Raw genomic sequence first — 14,117 nt, forward strand, 5'->3', positions numbered from 1 at the left:
TGCCGCCCCGCCGCAGTCGCGCCGGCAAAACCACGTGTCGCAGGCGAAACGCAACAGACCGCCCCGCCGGGGGAAGGAGATCCCGATGGACAGGGGACTGCATCCGCTGTCCGGAGGGATGTCGCTCGATGATGCTCATAACCGAAGTTGGGCGTCCCTCGACGTTTCTTGAGCGCAGCGCACAGAGAAGGCCTCGTTCTCTCGTTCAGGTTCGCACGGGACACTGCAAAGTGACTTCGGGAGAGTTCACATTTTTGTTCTCGTTCCCGGCAAGCGTTAGAACTACGCTGAAACTCAACCGCTCAGTCAGCAAGCGCGGCACAACCCTCACTAAGCCCTGCCAGGCTCTTTCCCCTTTTTATACCACTGCCTAGTTCCTTACAGTAGTCTAGCATCACTCAGAACGCGTCCACAAATTGAAAAATTGCACTAGAAAGCATATCATCACTTTGAAACACTAAACAAAAGCAATATGTTAAATAAAATCCTGCCTCAGGAAGAAAAACATCCGTAACAAACAATTTTGAGGCTGATTCCTACGTTAGGGGCTTCGACTTAAGCCATCGGCGTTACCGTTGAGACTCCCCTTTTTGTAACGCACCTCAAAGGAATATTGTTGTAAAGCGAGGCTCCAGCGCAGGAGGCGGCCATTTTTGGGAGAGATGGTCTGCAGCCATTGGAGAGGGCAGTGATCCGTCTCAATGATAAACCTCGAGCCGGCTAGATAGCATGACAATTTCTGAACGGCCCACACGAGACACGCACACTCTTTCTCGGTGGCGCTATACGCCTGCTCACGACTGGACAGCTTACGACTAGCATACAGGACGGGGTGTTCTACTTCTCCATTTTCCCGTTGGCACAGTACAACGCCCATGCCTCGCTCACTAGCATCGCACTGAACAATGAACCCTTTTGTATAGTCTGGCGATCGTAGCACAGGCTGGTTTGTTAGGGCACTCTTTAGGGCGCTAAAAGCTCTTTCCTTTGTCTCGTCCCAGACGACTGTTTGAGGCTCTGACTTTCTTAGAGCATCCGTCAGGGGAGCCGCGATATCAGAGTACCTAGGGATGTACCTCTGATAGTAGCCGGCGACACCCAAGAACGACCGAATATCGGTCTTGGTGCGCGGTTGCGGAAAGTCTCGCACAGCGGCCACTTTTATTTCAGAGGGGCGGCGACGACCCTGACCAATCACGTGACCGAGGTAGACAACCTCGGCCTGTGCTAACTGGCACTTAGGAGCCTTGACTGTCAAGCCCGCTTCGCGCAGGCGGGTTAGCACTGCCCGCAAGTGTGCCATATGCTCAGACCAGGATGCGGAGAATATCGCTACGTCGTCTAGATACGGTAAAGCGAATTCTTGCTGTCCCCGCAACACTTTATCCATGAGGCTTGAAAAACAGTATGGCGCGTTCTTCAAACCAAAACTCAACACTTTAGGACGGAATGTTCCCATTGGTGAAATGAACGCCGCAAACCTACTAGCCTCTTCTGTAAGTGGAACCTGCCAATAACCCCTGACAAGATCTAGGGTGGAAATAAACTGAGCGCTACTAACTTTCTCAAGGCGCTCCTCGATGTTAGGGATCGGATAAATTTGATCCTTAGTGATGGAATTAAGCCTGCGGTAGTCGACGCAAGGACGAGGTTCCTTGCCCGGTACCTCAACTAAAATCAAAGGGGAGGTATAATCACTCTCACCTGCCTCAATAACACCGAGCTGTAGCATTTTCTTTACCTCAGCCTCCATAATATCGCTCTGGCGGGGTGACACCCGATACGCCTTGGATCGTACTGGCTCTGTGGAGGTAAGTTCTATATCATAAGTAAGTACAGAAGTCCTACCAGGCCTCTCAGAGAACAGACCTTGAAACTCTTGTAATAGCTGGTGTAGTTCGGTTTTCTGCTCGGGCGACAGCGGTGCTTTACTGATAAGGTCACTAATGACTTGACCGGTGTCTTCCCCGTTCGTCACTGAGCCTAGTCCCGGAAGCTCGACCGGAAGCTCTTCAGGAACGTTTACCATCATGCACACCACTGCTTCCCTTTGTCTATAAGGTTTGAGCAGATTACAGTGGTAAACTTGCTGTGCTTTCCGCTTTCCTGGCAGACTTACCACGTAGTTAACGTCCGACAGTTTCTGAACAATTCGTGCTGGGCCCTCCCACTGCACGTCTAGTTTGTTGTTTAGCGATGTGCGCAATATCATGACCTCATCGCCAACCTCAAAACGACGGGCCCTGGCTGTCCGATCATAATAAACCTTGGCCCTCTGCTGGGCCTTTGTCATTGCTTCACCTGACAACTCCTGTGCCCTTCTTAAGCGTTCGAGGAGCTTAAGCACGTACTCCACCACGACTGGGTCGTCGCCCCTACCTTCCCACGATTCTCGAAGCATGCGAAGCGGAGATCGAAGCGAGCGACCGTACACCAGTTCAGCTGGCGAAAACCCCGTAGCCGCATGCGGCGCGGTCCTTAAAGCAAACATCACCCCAGGCAGACACAGCTCCCAGTCAGTTCGATGTTCAAAACACAACGCTCTCAACACGCGCTTCATGACGGAGTGGAGCTTCTCAACGGAATTCGACTGTGGGTGGTACACTGAGCTGTGTAACAGCTTTACCCCACACCTTTCGAGAAAAGTTGTCGTCAACGCGCTAGTAAACACTGTGCCCTGATCTGATTGGATTTCCGCAGGGAAACCAACTCGCGCAAATATGGACAGTAGTGCATTAACTATCTCAACTGAGCTGAGTTCTTTAAGCGGCACTGCTTCAGGGAACTTTGTCGCTGGGCAGATCACAGTCAAAATGTGTCTGTACCCCGTGGCTGTTACCGGCAGAGGTCCCACAGTATCAATAACGAGCCGTCTAAAAGGCTCCGTAATGATAGGTACCAATTTCAACGGCGCCCTCGATTTGTCCCCTGGTTTGCCCACCCGCTGACAAGTGTCACATGTCCTCACGAAATGGTCTGCGTCCCGAAAACACCCTGGCCAATAGTACTCTTGCAAGAGACGGTCCTTAGTTTTCTTAACTCCTAGGTGTCCGGACCACGAACCCCCGTGTGACAAGCGCAACAGATCCTGACGATAGCATTGAGGCACGATCAGCTGATCGAACTCCACTCCTCTGCGGTCTAGATACTTCCGGTACAGGACTCCACCTCTTTCCACAAAACGCGCAGTTTTCCTGGCGATACCTTCTTTGACATTGCAGCGCACGTTTTCCAGGCTGTCATCCTTTTTTTGCTCGGCTATCAAAGCCGTCCGGCTGACTTTTAGCAACCTATCAAGTCCGTCTGACGTAGGCGCGATGAGCAAATCAGTAGATAGCTCTTCTAACTTTCCCGCGTCGGGCGTTTCCTCTCCAGTATCTGGCGCCTTTAACGTTACAGACTCAAGTTTATTCAGTTCGGGCGTGCTCGGAATATCAGCTTGCTGCGCCTCTGACCCTTTTTCGTTGTTTGATAACGTCGGCCCCGCAACTACCGCCTTTGCAGCGAGCTCCCGAACCTTCGATCTGGTTAAGGCCTGAACACTAGCTTCACCAAACAAAAGCCCCTTCTCGCGCAGGAGGTGATCGGACCTGTTTGAAAATAGGTACGGGTACTGGGGGGGGCAGCATAGATGACACTGCCGCCTCCGTCTCAAGCGCTCCGAAAGGTCCTTCAATAAGCACTTTTGCTACCGGCAGACACACGCTATGAGCTTCCACGGCTTGCTTGATCCATACGCACTCGCCCGTGAACATATGGGGTTCTACGTAAGACGGGTGAACTACATCCATCGTAGCTGCGGAATCGCGAAGCACTCGGCACTCTTTCCCGTTCACGAGGAGGTCTCGCATGTAAGGCTCGAGAAGCTTCATGTTCTCGTCAGTGCTGCCTATTGAAAAAAACACAACTTTTGGTGTTGTTTCCGGACACTGCGCCGAAAAGTGACCCGGCTTCTGGCACGTATAACACAAGCGCGCTCGCCTCATCTCGAACCGCTTTCTGCGTTTGGCTGCCGCCGTCTCTTTACGTTTGGTCGGACTGCTTTCACTCGCATCCTCACTACGCGTGTCCCCCTTTGCTCTCATGGGTGTGAACTTCGGCCTCTCAAACTTCGAGCCAAATTCACCCTTTTGACCGTCCTTAGCTCCGCGAGCCCGACGCGTCACAAACTCCTCGGCTAGCTCAGCGGCTTTAGCCACCGTACAAACGTCTGGCCTATCCAAGACCCAGTATCGCACGTTCTCCGGTAACCGACTATAAAACTGTTCTAGCCCGAAACACTGCAGAACTTTATCGTGGTCACCAAACGCTTTCTCTTCTTTGAGCCACTCCTGCATGTTCGACATAAGCCTATACGCAAACTCTGTATATGACTCACTTCTGCCTTTCTCATTTTCCCGAAACTTCCGACGGAACGCCTCCGCAGACAGCCGGTACTTTTTTAGAAGACTCGATTTCACTGTGTCGAAATCCTCTGCCTCCTCTCTATCCAAGCGAGCGACTACGTCGGCCGCCTCGCCGGGTAACAAAGTGAGCAAGCGCTGTGGCCACGTTTCCCGAGAGAACCCCTGCTTCTCGCACGTTCGCTCAAAGTTAACCAGGAACAAACCAATGTCCTCTCCAAGCTTAAACGGCCGCATCAGGTCAGTCATTTTGAACAATACTCGTTCTCCTGCACCGTGTGCCTGACTTCCATTACGAGCGCGTTCCATCTCTACCTCAAGACGCTTCATTTCCAAAGCGTGTTGACGGTCACGCTCTTGTTGCTCTCGCTCTTTCTGTTCTTTACGTTCACGCTCTTCTTTTTCTTTTGCAGTCTCCCTCTCTTCAATAGTCTCAAGGCATTCCGACAGCTCGTCATCCTCAGCCTCTAACTCAAGAATAGCCTTTAGCAGTTCAGGTTTTCTTAGTTTGTCTGAGACATCCAGACCCAACTCTCTTGCAAGCTCCAACAATTTCGGTTTGCGCAACGACTTCAAATCCATGGCTGCTCTGAATGCTGCTTTCTCTACTGCTTACTACTGTCTTGCCGCAAACTAACCCGGCAGCAACGACAACCACAATTACCAGCTCTGTTTCTGACACTAACAAAAAGCCTGGCAAAGCTCAGAAGAAGAAAGTCCCGCACTCACCAAACCTCGCAGGCAAGAGTCCAGCGCAGTCGTTCCGCTGCAGGCAACCAGTCATCACACAGGGCTCGTTGCACTGCTCCCGGATCGTCGTTGAGCTGCTCAGCATACAGTCAACTGCATCTCTTCGCTGCTGGCCTCCGTTGTCGCGGTCTCACCGCTGGCAGACAGATGTTTGAAGTCGGAGGCGATCTCACCGCTGGCAACCAGATATTTGGAGTCGGAGGCGATCTCACCGCTGCCAACCAGATGTTTGGATCGCACCGCTGGTACGATCTGTTGGGAACTCGGCGCTGACGCCCGTGGTTGTACCTGGGTCGCAAGCCCCAAGGGTAGCGTTGGCCTGGCGGCCTGGGGTACAACTGGAAGCATCCGAAGGTCCCGGCAAAGCATGAGTCGACTGGTAGCAACGAAACAACTTGTTTATTTTAACATCGCAAAGAGTTGGCGGTCAGGTTTGACCGAAGTAGAGAGACGGGAGAGCACTTCACTCAACAGAAGAAATCGGAGCCCTCCTTTTGGCGTCCGGGGGCAGCTGTTTTTATACTCTCGCAGTTGAGGGCAAGAAGGAACCCCTCAAAAGACGAGCACGTGAATGTACAATGGGCTAATGGTGACGCACACTGTCGTAGCGCTGCCGTAGCACCATGTCGAGCACGATCTCGTAGCACCCTGTCGTAGCGCTGCCGTAGCACCATGTCGAGCACGATCTCGTAGCACCCTGTCGTAGCGCTGCCGTAGCACCATGTCGAGCACGATCTCGTAGCACCCTGTCGTAGCGCTGCCGGTCGGGCACAATGACTGTAATGAGAGGATGATCCCTGCTTTCGCATCGCCTGGTTCGGGCACAATGACTGGAATGAGAGGGTGATCCTTTGCGGTCGCATCGCCGCAGTCGCGCCTGGAAACACCTGCCGATGAGCGTTGCGGCGACGACGATCGGGCCAAAATGTCTGCCGCCCCGCCGCAGTCGCGCCGGCAAAACCACGTGTCGCAGGCGAAACGCAACACGGGTCGTCACTGCGCATGGGCAGAACGCTAAAGGACCCATAGCGTATAGCGTATGCAGGCTATTAGAGACTTTTAGGGTGTCCGGTATTCGGGCAAGCGCGGGCGGTTTTCCGGTTTTGCGGGGGCGTCACCGTGAGCGGAAAGATTGGTGGCGCCAGCTGGTGGCGCAACGTTCAACCACACAAACACAGAGCTAATTACTATATTCTGCTTAGCTGCTGGCGTAAATTTTCGACAGTGGCGTAATCGTGTTCACAATTACGCCGCTGCCAAAAATTTGCACGAGTGGCGAAGCAGGATATGGTGAGTTACTGCAGTTTTAGCTATGCGTTTGTCTGGTTGAGCTCTACAACACCAGGCGGCTTCACCGCTCCGGCCGCTCACGTTTACGCCCCCGACCATGCGGTAATCCGTCCAAAGCGCTCCCGTTTACCGGAATAGCGTACAAGCTAAATGTCTCTATTTTTCAGTTTTAGCGTTAGCGTCCTTGCGTGGTTTGCGGAGTTTGCGTGAAACATAGCGGCGGTCCCGGCTGCCCGTTTCGATTTGAATTTGGCGTTGCTTTTGAGAAATGCACTTCGTTCGCAGAAAATGATTGTGTAAACGGCTTTCGCTTTGTCTCGGGCCGCTTCGACGACAGGGTATTATGGATAACCTTGTGGTGTTTTCGAAATCGCTTCTCGTTTCGAACGAGTCGAAGCCTAACGAAAGCCACATTCGAGACGTCAGCACCACCTATCACTGCAGTCGGGAAATAGCCGCAACGACGACATATGGCCTCTCAGATTCGAAGATCTCGCTGGCCAACTAAAACTAAAGAACGTGCGCTGCTTAGCGTACGCTATACTGCACCGTATAGCGTACGCTATAAGTTGCGTGCGCTAAACTAAAACTGTCTAATAGAGATTTTTAGCGTGTCCGCTATTCCGGAAAACGGGGGTGGTTTGGGCGGATTGCCGAATGATCGGGGGCGTAAACGTGAGTGGCCGGAGCGGTGCAGACGCCTGGTGGCGTAGAGCTCAACTAGACAGAAACAGAGCTAAAATATCAGTAACATACCACGTTCTGCTTCACTGCTGGTGCAAATTTTCGGCAGCGGCGCAATTGTGAACACAACTACGTAGCTGTCAAAAGTATACACCAGCAGCTAAGAAGAATATAGGAGTTGAATCTGTGCTTATGTGGTTGAGATTTGCATCACCAGCTGGCGCCACCAGTCTGGCCAATCACGTTTACGCGCCGCTCATCCGGCAAACCTCCACCGCTTCGCGGAATAGCGGACGCACTAAAATGATCTAATGGTGGGATGATGGCGTGGGGACGACATTGGTATGACGGCTATTATGTGGTGACAGCGCGATGTCGACAATGGCATGATGAAGATGAAATGTTGACGACGGTGTGGCGACGATGGCTCGAAGATGGCGTAATGACAACGGGCAGTGACAGCTACAGAGACAGAATCTGGCATAAGTCACCTCACGGTTAACGTCGACGTTAATGCGGTTAGCTTCTAAACAACGTAGCGACGCAGCTGATTGCCACCGCAGAGACACGTCATGCACGAGGCGTGTGTGCAGCCGGTATCTCCTCTCGCTCTTCCCCGTCAACATGCTGCGTCCTCTGGCGGCTCCGCCACGAAATGCGCTTGTGAATATATACTCAGGCAAGGTTGATTGAATATATATGACGCGAGCTCGAGCCCGCTCAGCACCGCAGAAATATGGATAGTTTATTTGTAATTAAAGGGCAGCACACAACTAGTGGCACAACTTGCCGCCGACAAAAGACATCGCAGCTGAAGGCGACGAAGGGACTACTTCGGCTTTTGAAAGAGACGGGATTGGACAAGCGGCTGTGACAGTGATATCACATTCTACGCAAGAGTGATGGACTAATAATATTTGGGGTTTTACGTGCCAAAACCACTTTCTGGTTATGAGGCACGCCGTAGTGGAGGACTCCGGAAATTTTGACCACCTGGGGTTCTTTAACGTGCACCTAAATCTAAGCACACGGGTGTTTTCGCATTTCGCCCCCATCGAAATGCGGCCGCCGTGGCCGGGATTCGATCCCGCGACCTCGTGCTCAGCAGCCCAACACCATAGCCACTGAGCAACCGCGGCGGGTAAGAGTGATGGACTGTAACGGACGATGTGTGGGCTGTGCTATGTGCTCTTTCTCTCTCTCTCCCTACCCCATCTTTCATCCCCCCCATACCGCTCCCATGCGTAGGGTAGCAAACTGGTTAAGCTTAACTGGTTAACCTCCCTGCCTTTCCTTCTCCACTTTTTCCTTCCTTCCTTCCTACTAAGGTTGCCGTCAAAGGTGTTCATTCGAGAGCGGCATATAAACCGGTACCCTCAGCACAGCAGCCTAATGCCCTATCCATTAGACCATGGACTACCCACTGACCCATGTGCCCGGAGAATGGTGACGGACGGACGGACGGACGGACGGACGGACGAATGAATGAATGAATGAATGAATGAATGAATGAATGAATGAAAATGAATGAATGCACGCTTGCATGGATGCATGGATGCATGCATGCATGCCAGGAAGTGCGGGAAGTATTCTAAGAATTCCAGCGGCATTAGAAAAGACAACGATAACGTAAAAATAATATAATCACAATGTCATTAAGGCAATGAAATGAGAACGACGACATTACAATGGTGTTGTAGCTAGAGTTTTCGCTCACGTGTATCACATGAGGCATGGAGGCCGCCCTAATTCGAGCTGTATTCTTTGTTTATTTGCTCTATGTCTTCTGCCGACTGAGTGTGCAGCCTTAATTCGCACTGTATTCATATTTTTAGAGTTCACTATGGGCGGCATCGGCCCAGGTTTTTCGACGGCAAAACTGCGTTGAAATGTTGTGTGATGTGCTGAAACGTCCTTGAGTATCACCTTGCTCTTTCATTGACTCCGACTATAGGCTAACAATTCCTTTTGCGTTTAAAACTGTTGTTTAACTGTATGTACCAGAATAATGACTTTTTATGCTAACACAGAGTCACTGGTTTAAGTAAGGCGATTTCCAGAAAAGAAGAGCCTGCAGTATCGCTCGGTATCGCCGTATGTGGCCCTAACGAAGAACGACTATATGCTTCCATGAGCGAAGTCGCGCCAAGTTAATTCGGAAGGAAGCCTCCACCGAAACGAACTTCTCATGGCGAAGTCTTTCGCACACAGCTTGTCGCCTCTAGGCGAAATCAATACGCACAGTAATTTCCTCCCTTATTGTGCAAAGCCAGAGCTCGGGATCAGCTTGCTTTCTGTCTAAAAAAAATCCTAATAACTTAGAGAGCTAGTATATATATAGACTCATCGGAGTCGGCAATTTCCTGGTTTGTCCCGACGACTACGCTCCCCACCGGCACCGCTAAAGTGTGATCAACTTCTTGCCTGAGGACACTTCTCTTTTGGATAAAATTCCTGCTGTTGTTATTTTGAATTAGGAACGGTGCGTTTTCCCGTTTTATGCAATAACACAACCGCAGGACTAATCTTCGATTATAAGGAACCGTGGCAGTTAGAATTGGGACAACTTAACACGGAACAGAACTTTTTTTTTCTTCGGTGCAGTATTCTGCTTAGAAGATATACTATAAAATAAGCACTTAGGAACGCCGCCAGTTTCATCACTGCAATTTAAATGAACTTTTCTTCATTGACTTCGTCAAACCGGTATGCAAAATCCCACACAGGAAAGCTCGACATAATGATAAATAAATTGGAACCGATCTAAACAAATCGCACGCGTGCGCCATAATTTGCTTCCCGAACCATGCAAGAAATGAGCAACAGAGGTAAGGCTAATCTTTTTTACTGCCTAATGGCTCCATGCATCAGCATGGAAGCCTTTACATACGCATTTCTGCTTACTGATATGTGTTTGTTCATTACAACAATTGGCTTCCCGCTCAGGAAGTATACGGGAACAGGTTCCAGAGGTGTGATCGTTTCGTTTTCCTTTTGTTAATACTGTTCCAGGGGTGGCTTTACCGAACGTTTAATAATGAAAATAATAACGGTTTTATTACAGTATTAATAAACCTTCCCTAGAACCATCCAACTTCGTGCGTACGTTACAGTAACAGGTCGCACCACACTTGACGCAGCTTTCCCTATAGCTTGTCGGCCGCTTCGTAGAGTACCAGTGCGAAATTTCGGTCAAAATACTAGTGGAACGCGAGGTATGCATCATTATTCTTGCTAAACCTGTGTCTCATTCGCACTCTTATTTTGTACTGTACGTGCTTGATAATAACACATTCGAGTGTACAACTTGCCCGTACCCGGCCGCTTACAGCGGGACCTAGCATATTGCGTAGATTTTGGTCTTATGTAAGCGTAGTGACGTCTCACACTGTCAAAATGAAGTCATCGGCTACGGGTGAAACAAGACATCAGCCATGTTTCTATGACAGACGGCATTGTGCTTCTGCTACTGTAATGTCTACACGTTCTGCTAGGCACCGACGTACAGTGAAGTGTATTGCGATTAATTCGAAACGAGACAAGCAATAGCAACAAAATGCGGGGCTAACATGCGGGCACTCGGAAACAATTTCTTGACACGTGAAAGCAAATGAGTGAGCAGTTTAACAGCAACAGTGATGTATACTGGAAACTAAGTTATTTATTTATTTATACCTCAAAGGCCACGAAGAGCATTGGGTGAGGGGGGCATATCAATAGAAGTACACTACAGAAATAATAAGTCCGAGTAACTGCACAATAGACGCGGTACAAGGCAAATACACAAAAGGGATATGAAGTTGATTCAAAAAGGACATAAAATATCATATTATTACCAAGATAACAAACCAAACAAACGCGAATATGGCAAAAAGTGAAAATAGAGTACAATTGAAACAGTAGTGCAAAATAAGACAACATTTAGAATTTCGGCCTATGAAACCTAATGTCTTCGATTTTTTGATGCACATTGTTGAAATGGGACAAGACCATGAAAGATTTGATGTGAACTGAATTCGGAGATATCTGTACGACATATCTTTGGTCAGGAAGGTGTCATTAACAGAGTTGTGCAAATTAGGAATACTGTGGTTGAGGCTCTAAGTCATATATCCACATTTAATAGGGTTAGGAATCATGTGCCAGTTTTTACACCAACCAACCACAGAGTTAAGATCATTTGGAGGGCCAGATGGTGAGTCACTGAAGGGATCTCATGGTAAACAACGCAGCCATCTGCGAAAAGAGGTAACCGGGATGACATATTATTGAGAAGGTCGTTAATGTAAATTAGAAAATGTAAGTGCCCAAGCACGTTACCATGTGGTACACCAGAGGTTGCGTCAGATAGTGGTGAGGAAATGCCATTCGCAACTGTGAATCATTCACGGATTGAAAGTTACAATGTCAAGATAACGTGAGAGAGTCAAGACAAAAGGTACATAATTTAGTAGACAGCTGGCCATGCGCTACTCTGTCAAATGCTTTAGAGAAAACTAAAAACATACAATCTGTTTGCTGGGCTTCATCCACGTTAAAATGCAGGCCAGTAGTAAATTCAGATAACCGGACATCACACGAGTATCCTTCCCCAAAGCCATGCTGATTTGAAAAGAAAAAAAGTAATTTCATTCCAGGTGGTTGTGGATGCGAAGAGCGATAATATATTAAAGTAATTTACAGCTTATGCATGTTAAATAAATGGGACGATAGTTATCAGGTGAGTTTTTGTTACCCGTTTTGAAGACAGGAACGACATTGGCTATTTTCCAGTCGGTAGGCAGCTCTTCGGATGATAACGACTGCTCAAAGATACGGCACGAAACCTGGCAGAAAATTGAGATATTGTTTTTTCAGAATTTTGGAATTTTCGACTGCGTGAGCGCTAATGCGTGACAGTCAGCCAACTTCTCTGTCCCACCGCCTCTCCCGACAATCCAATTGCTCGAGCGCAGGCGTCTTTTCCTTCAGAGCCTTCCCGTCACGAATGGGTGGGCGAGTGAGTGACAGGTCCCCTCTTTGACACTCATTCCTTCAACTTCGTTGCGTGAGAGTTCATTCTCCCCACCACCGCAGCTCCTCCCCCTGCCCCTCCCTGAACGTGAGTCGCGCGAAATAACGCGTCGTTACCCTCGGCGCCTTCTCGCGATGAACCAGTATAAGCAACAGTGCCTCCTACCCCTGCTTCCATCCCCTCGCCGCAAGTTATTTGCCTGAGAGAGAAGTTCGTTGTGAGAAAGGAAACGTTGGGGGGGGCCGCTATCTCCTGCAGCCCTTGAGGCAGCCCGGCTCAGCGCCAATTGTGCTCTTCTCTTTTGCTGTTCTCGATTTTGTCTTCTCTCGCTTTCACGCGACGAATGAGTGACGGCTCCCCTTCCCCATCCTACCCTCCCCGCTGCTCGATTGCATGCCAGTCCCACCCTCCCACTTCTCCCCCGTCCCTTCCCCAACTCAGTTGCTACAGAGCACGCTCCCTTAGTTGCATTTTTTCGCCTTCCCTTCAGAATCACAATCAGTTTTATTCATGACAAAAATGGGGATAATTGCAGGACAAGTATATACAGAAGGAGGTCCCGTAGTTATAAACTGAAATGGGACCTCCTGTGCATGATGACTAGAATTAATAATACAAACAACAATGGCAATATCCAAAATTTACGATAATAAAGGTTTTAGGAGGCAAGGCACAAATGAACAGAAAAGCATCAGATGAATGTCTTAAACAATAACAAGGCTTCGGATTAGTCAACAAAAAACCACAGACCATCAACCGCTGACCCCCAACCACGAAAACAGGTGAAAGAGGCAAAAAGAGAGACTAGCAATAAAAAGCATTCTTCACTAAGGCTAAATGCCAAAGTATACAAATTCGGAGCGGACGACTGACTAATAGGGCGGGCAAGTTGCCGCCTCATCAACTCACTGAATATGCCTACAACTAGACGAATGGAACGAAGGCCTTACCACCGGTATATAAACAGCAGATGGCACAAGTGATAAACTGGTTCAGGAATTGACCCTGCCTTTGGAGTTTCCATTGACTCAGTGATCCGGCATTGTTAGAGTAGTCTCGCCTGCTCGGTGGTGTGATTTAGCAAACGACAGGTTCAAGGGTCAGGCTAATTGGGTAAACAGGGTACTGCCTATCTGCGAATAGGATGCCTTGCGACAAGAAAGAGTAGATGCTTTTGCATAAGCGGTTAAGTCTCCAGTTACCAATTCTCAACTTGCAATTCTTTTAGAACATTATGCACCGCATAATTGCAGAAGAGTGAGTACCGTAGTTACGCTCTCACTCTCCCGGGTGATTTTATCAATCCTCAGCAGCACGTGTAGACACTCAAATGAGGCGCACCACAATTTCTCTAAACATTCCAGAGCAAACAAACTACGGCTAAGCAACGACATACGCAAACTATGAAAGCTCGCCGCCATTTCGGGCAGTAGCCCATTGCGAATGAACTGAGGGTAAGTTCCACGTAGTCAACCAAACCAGGGTCAATAAATGAATCGTACCCCCCCCCCCCCCAAACAAAAAAAAAAAACTAGCCCGAGGCCAATATCAGTACCAACTAGCTCAGAAAGGAGTTATTCTACTTGAATTGGTTGACAGGAAACATGCGCGTGCAACCAACATTGGGAATTATTTTCTCAGGGGAGAGAGTGACAACGTACACATGGCCCCGACCCAGTGCGGAACATAGACCAGCAGCGGCGCTTTTGTGCTGGCTTTAGGTAGTAAACGGGTGATATATCAGGTAAAGAGCGTGTTGTCCGGTTGGAATTATCGTGCCGTACCCGCTAGAAAAAGTTGCGCTAGTAGTTATTTACGGGGTGACCATTTTCAAGTGTTATTGAATTTTTAAGAAATCGCCTGTTGCAGATAGCAAATATGTCGTCTTGAGCTGCATTATTCAGAGAGGCGATTAACTTACACGAGAAATCGACACACATACTAAACCAGTAATTAACTTTAGTAATTAACTTCTT

This window comes from Dermacentor variabilis, chromosome 10 (genome assembly GCF_050947875.1).
Source record: "Dermacentor variabilis isolate Ectoservices chromosome 10, ASM5094787v1, whole genome shotgun sequence".
Taxonomy (NCBI): Eukaryota; Metazoa; Arthropoda; class Arachnida; order Ixodida; family Ixodidae; genus Dermacentor; species Dermacentor variabilis.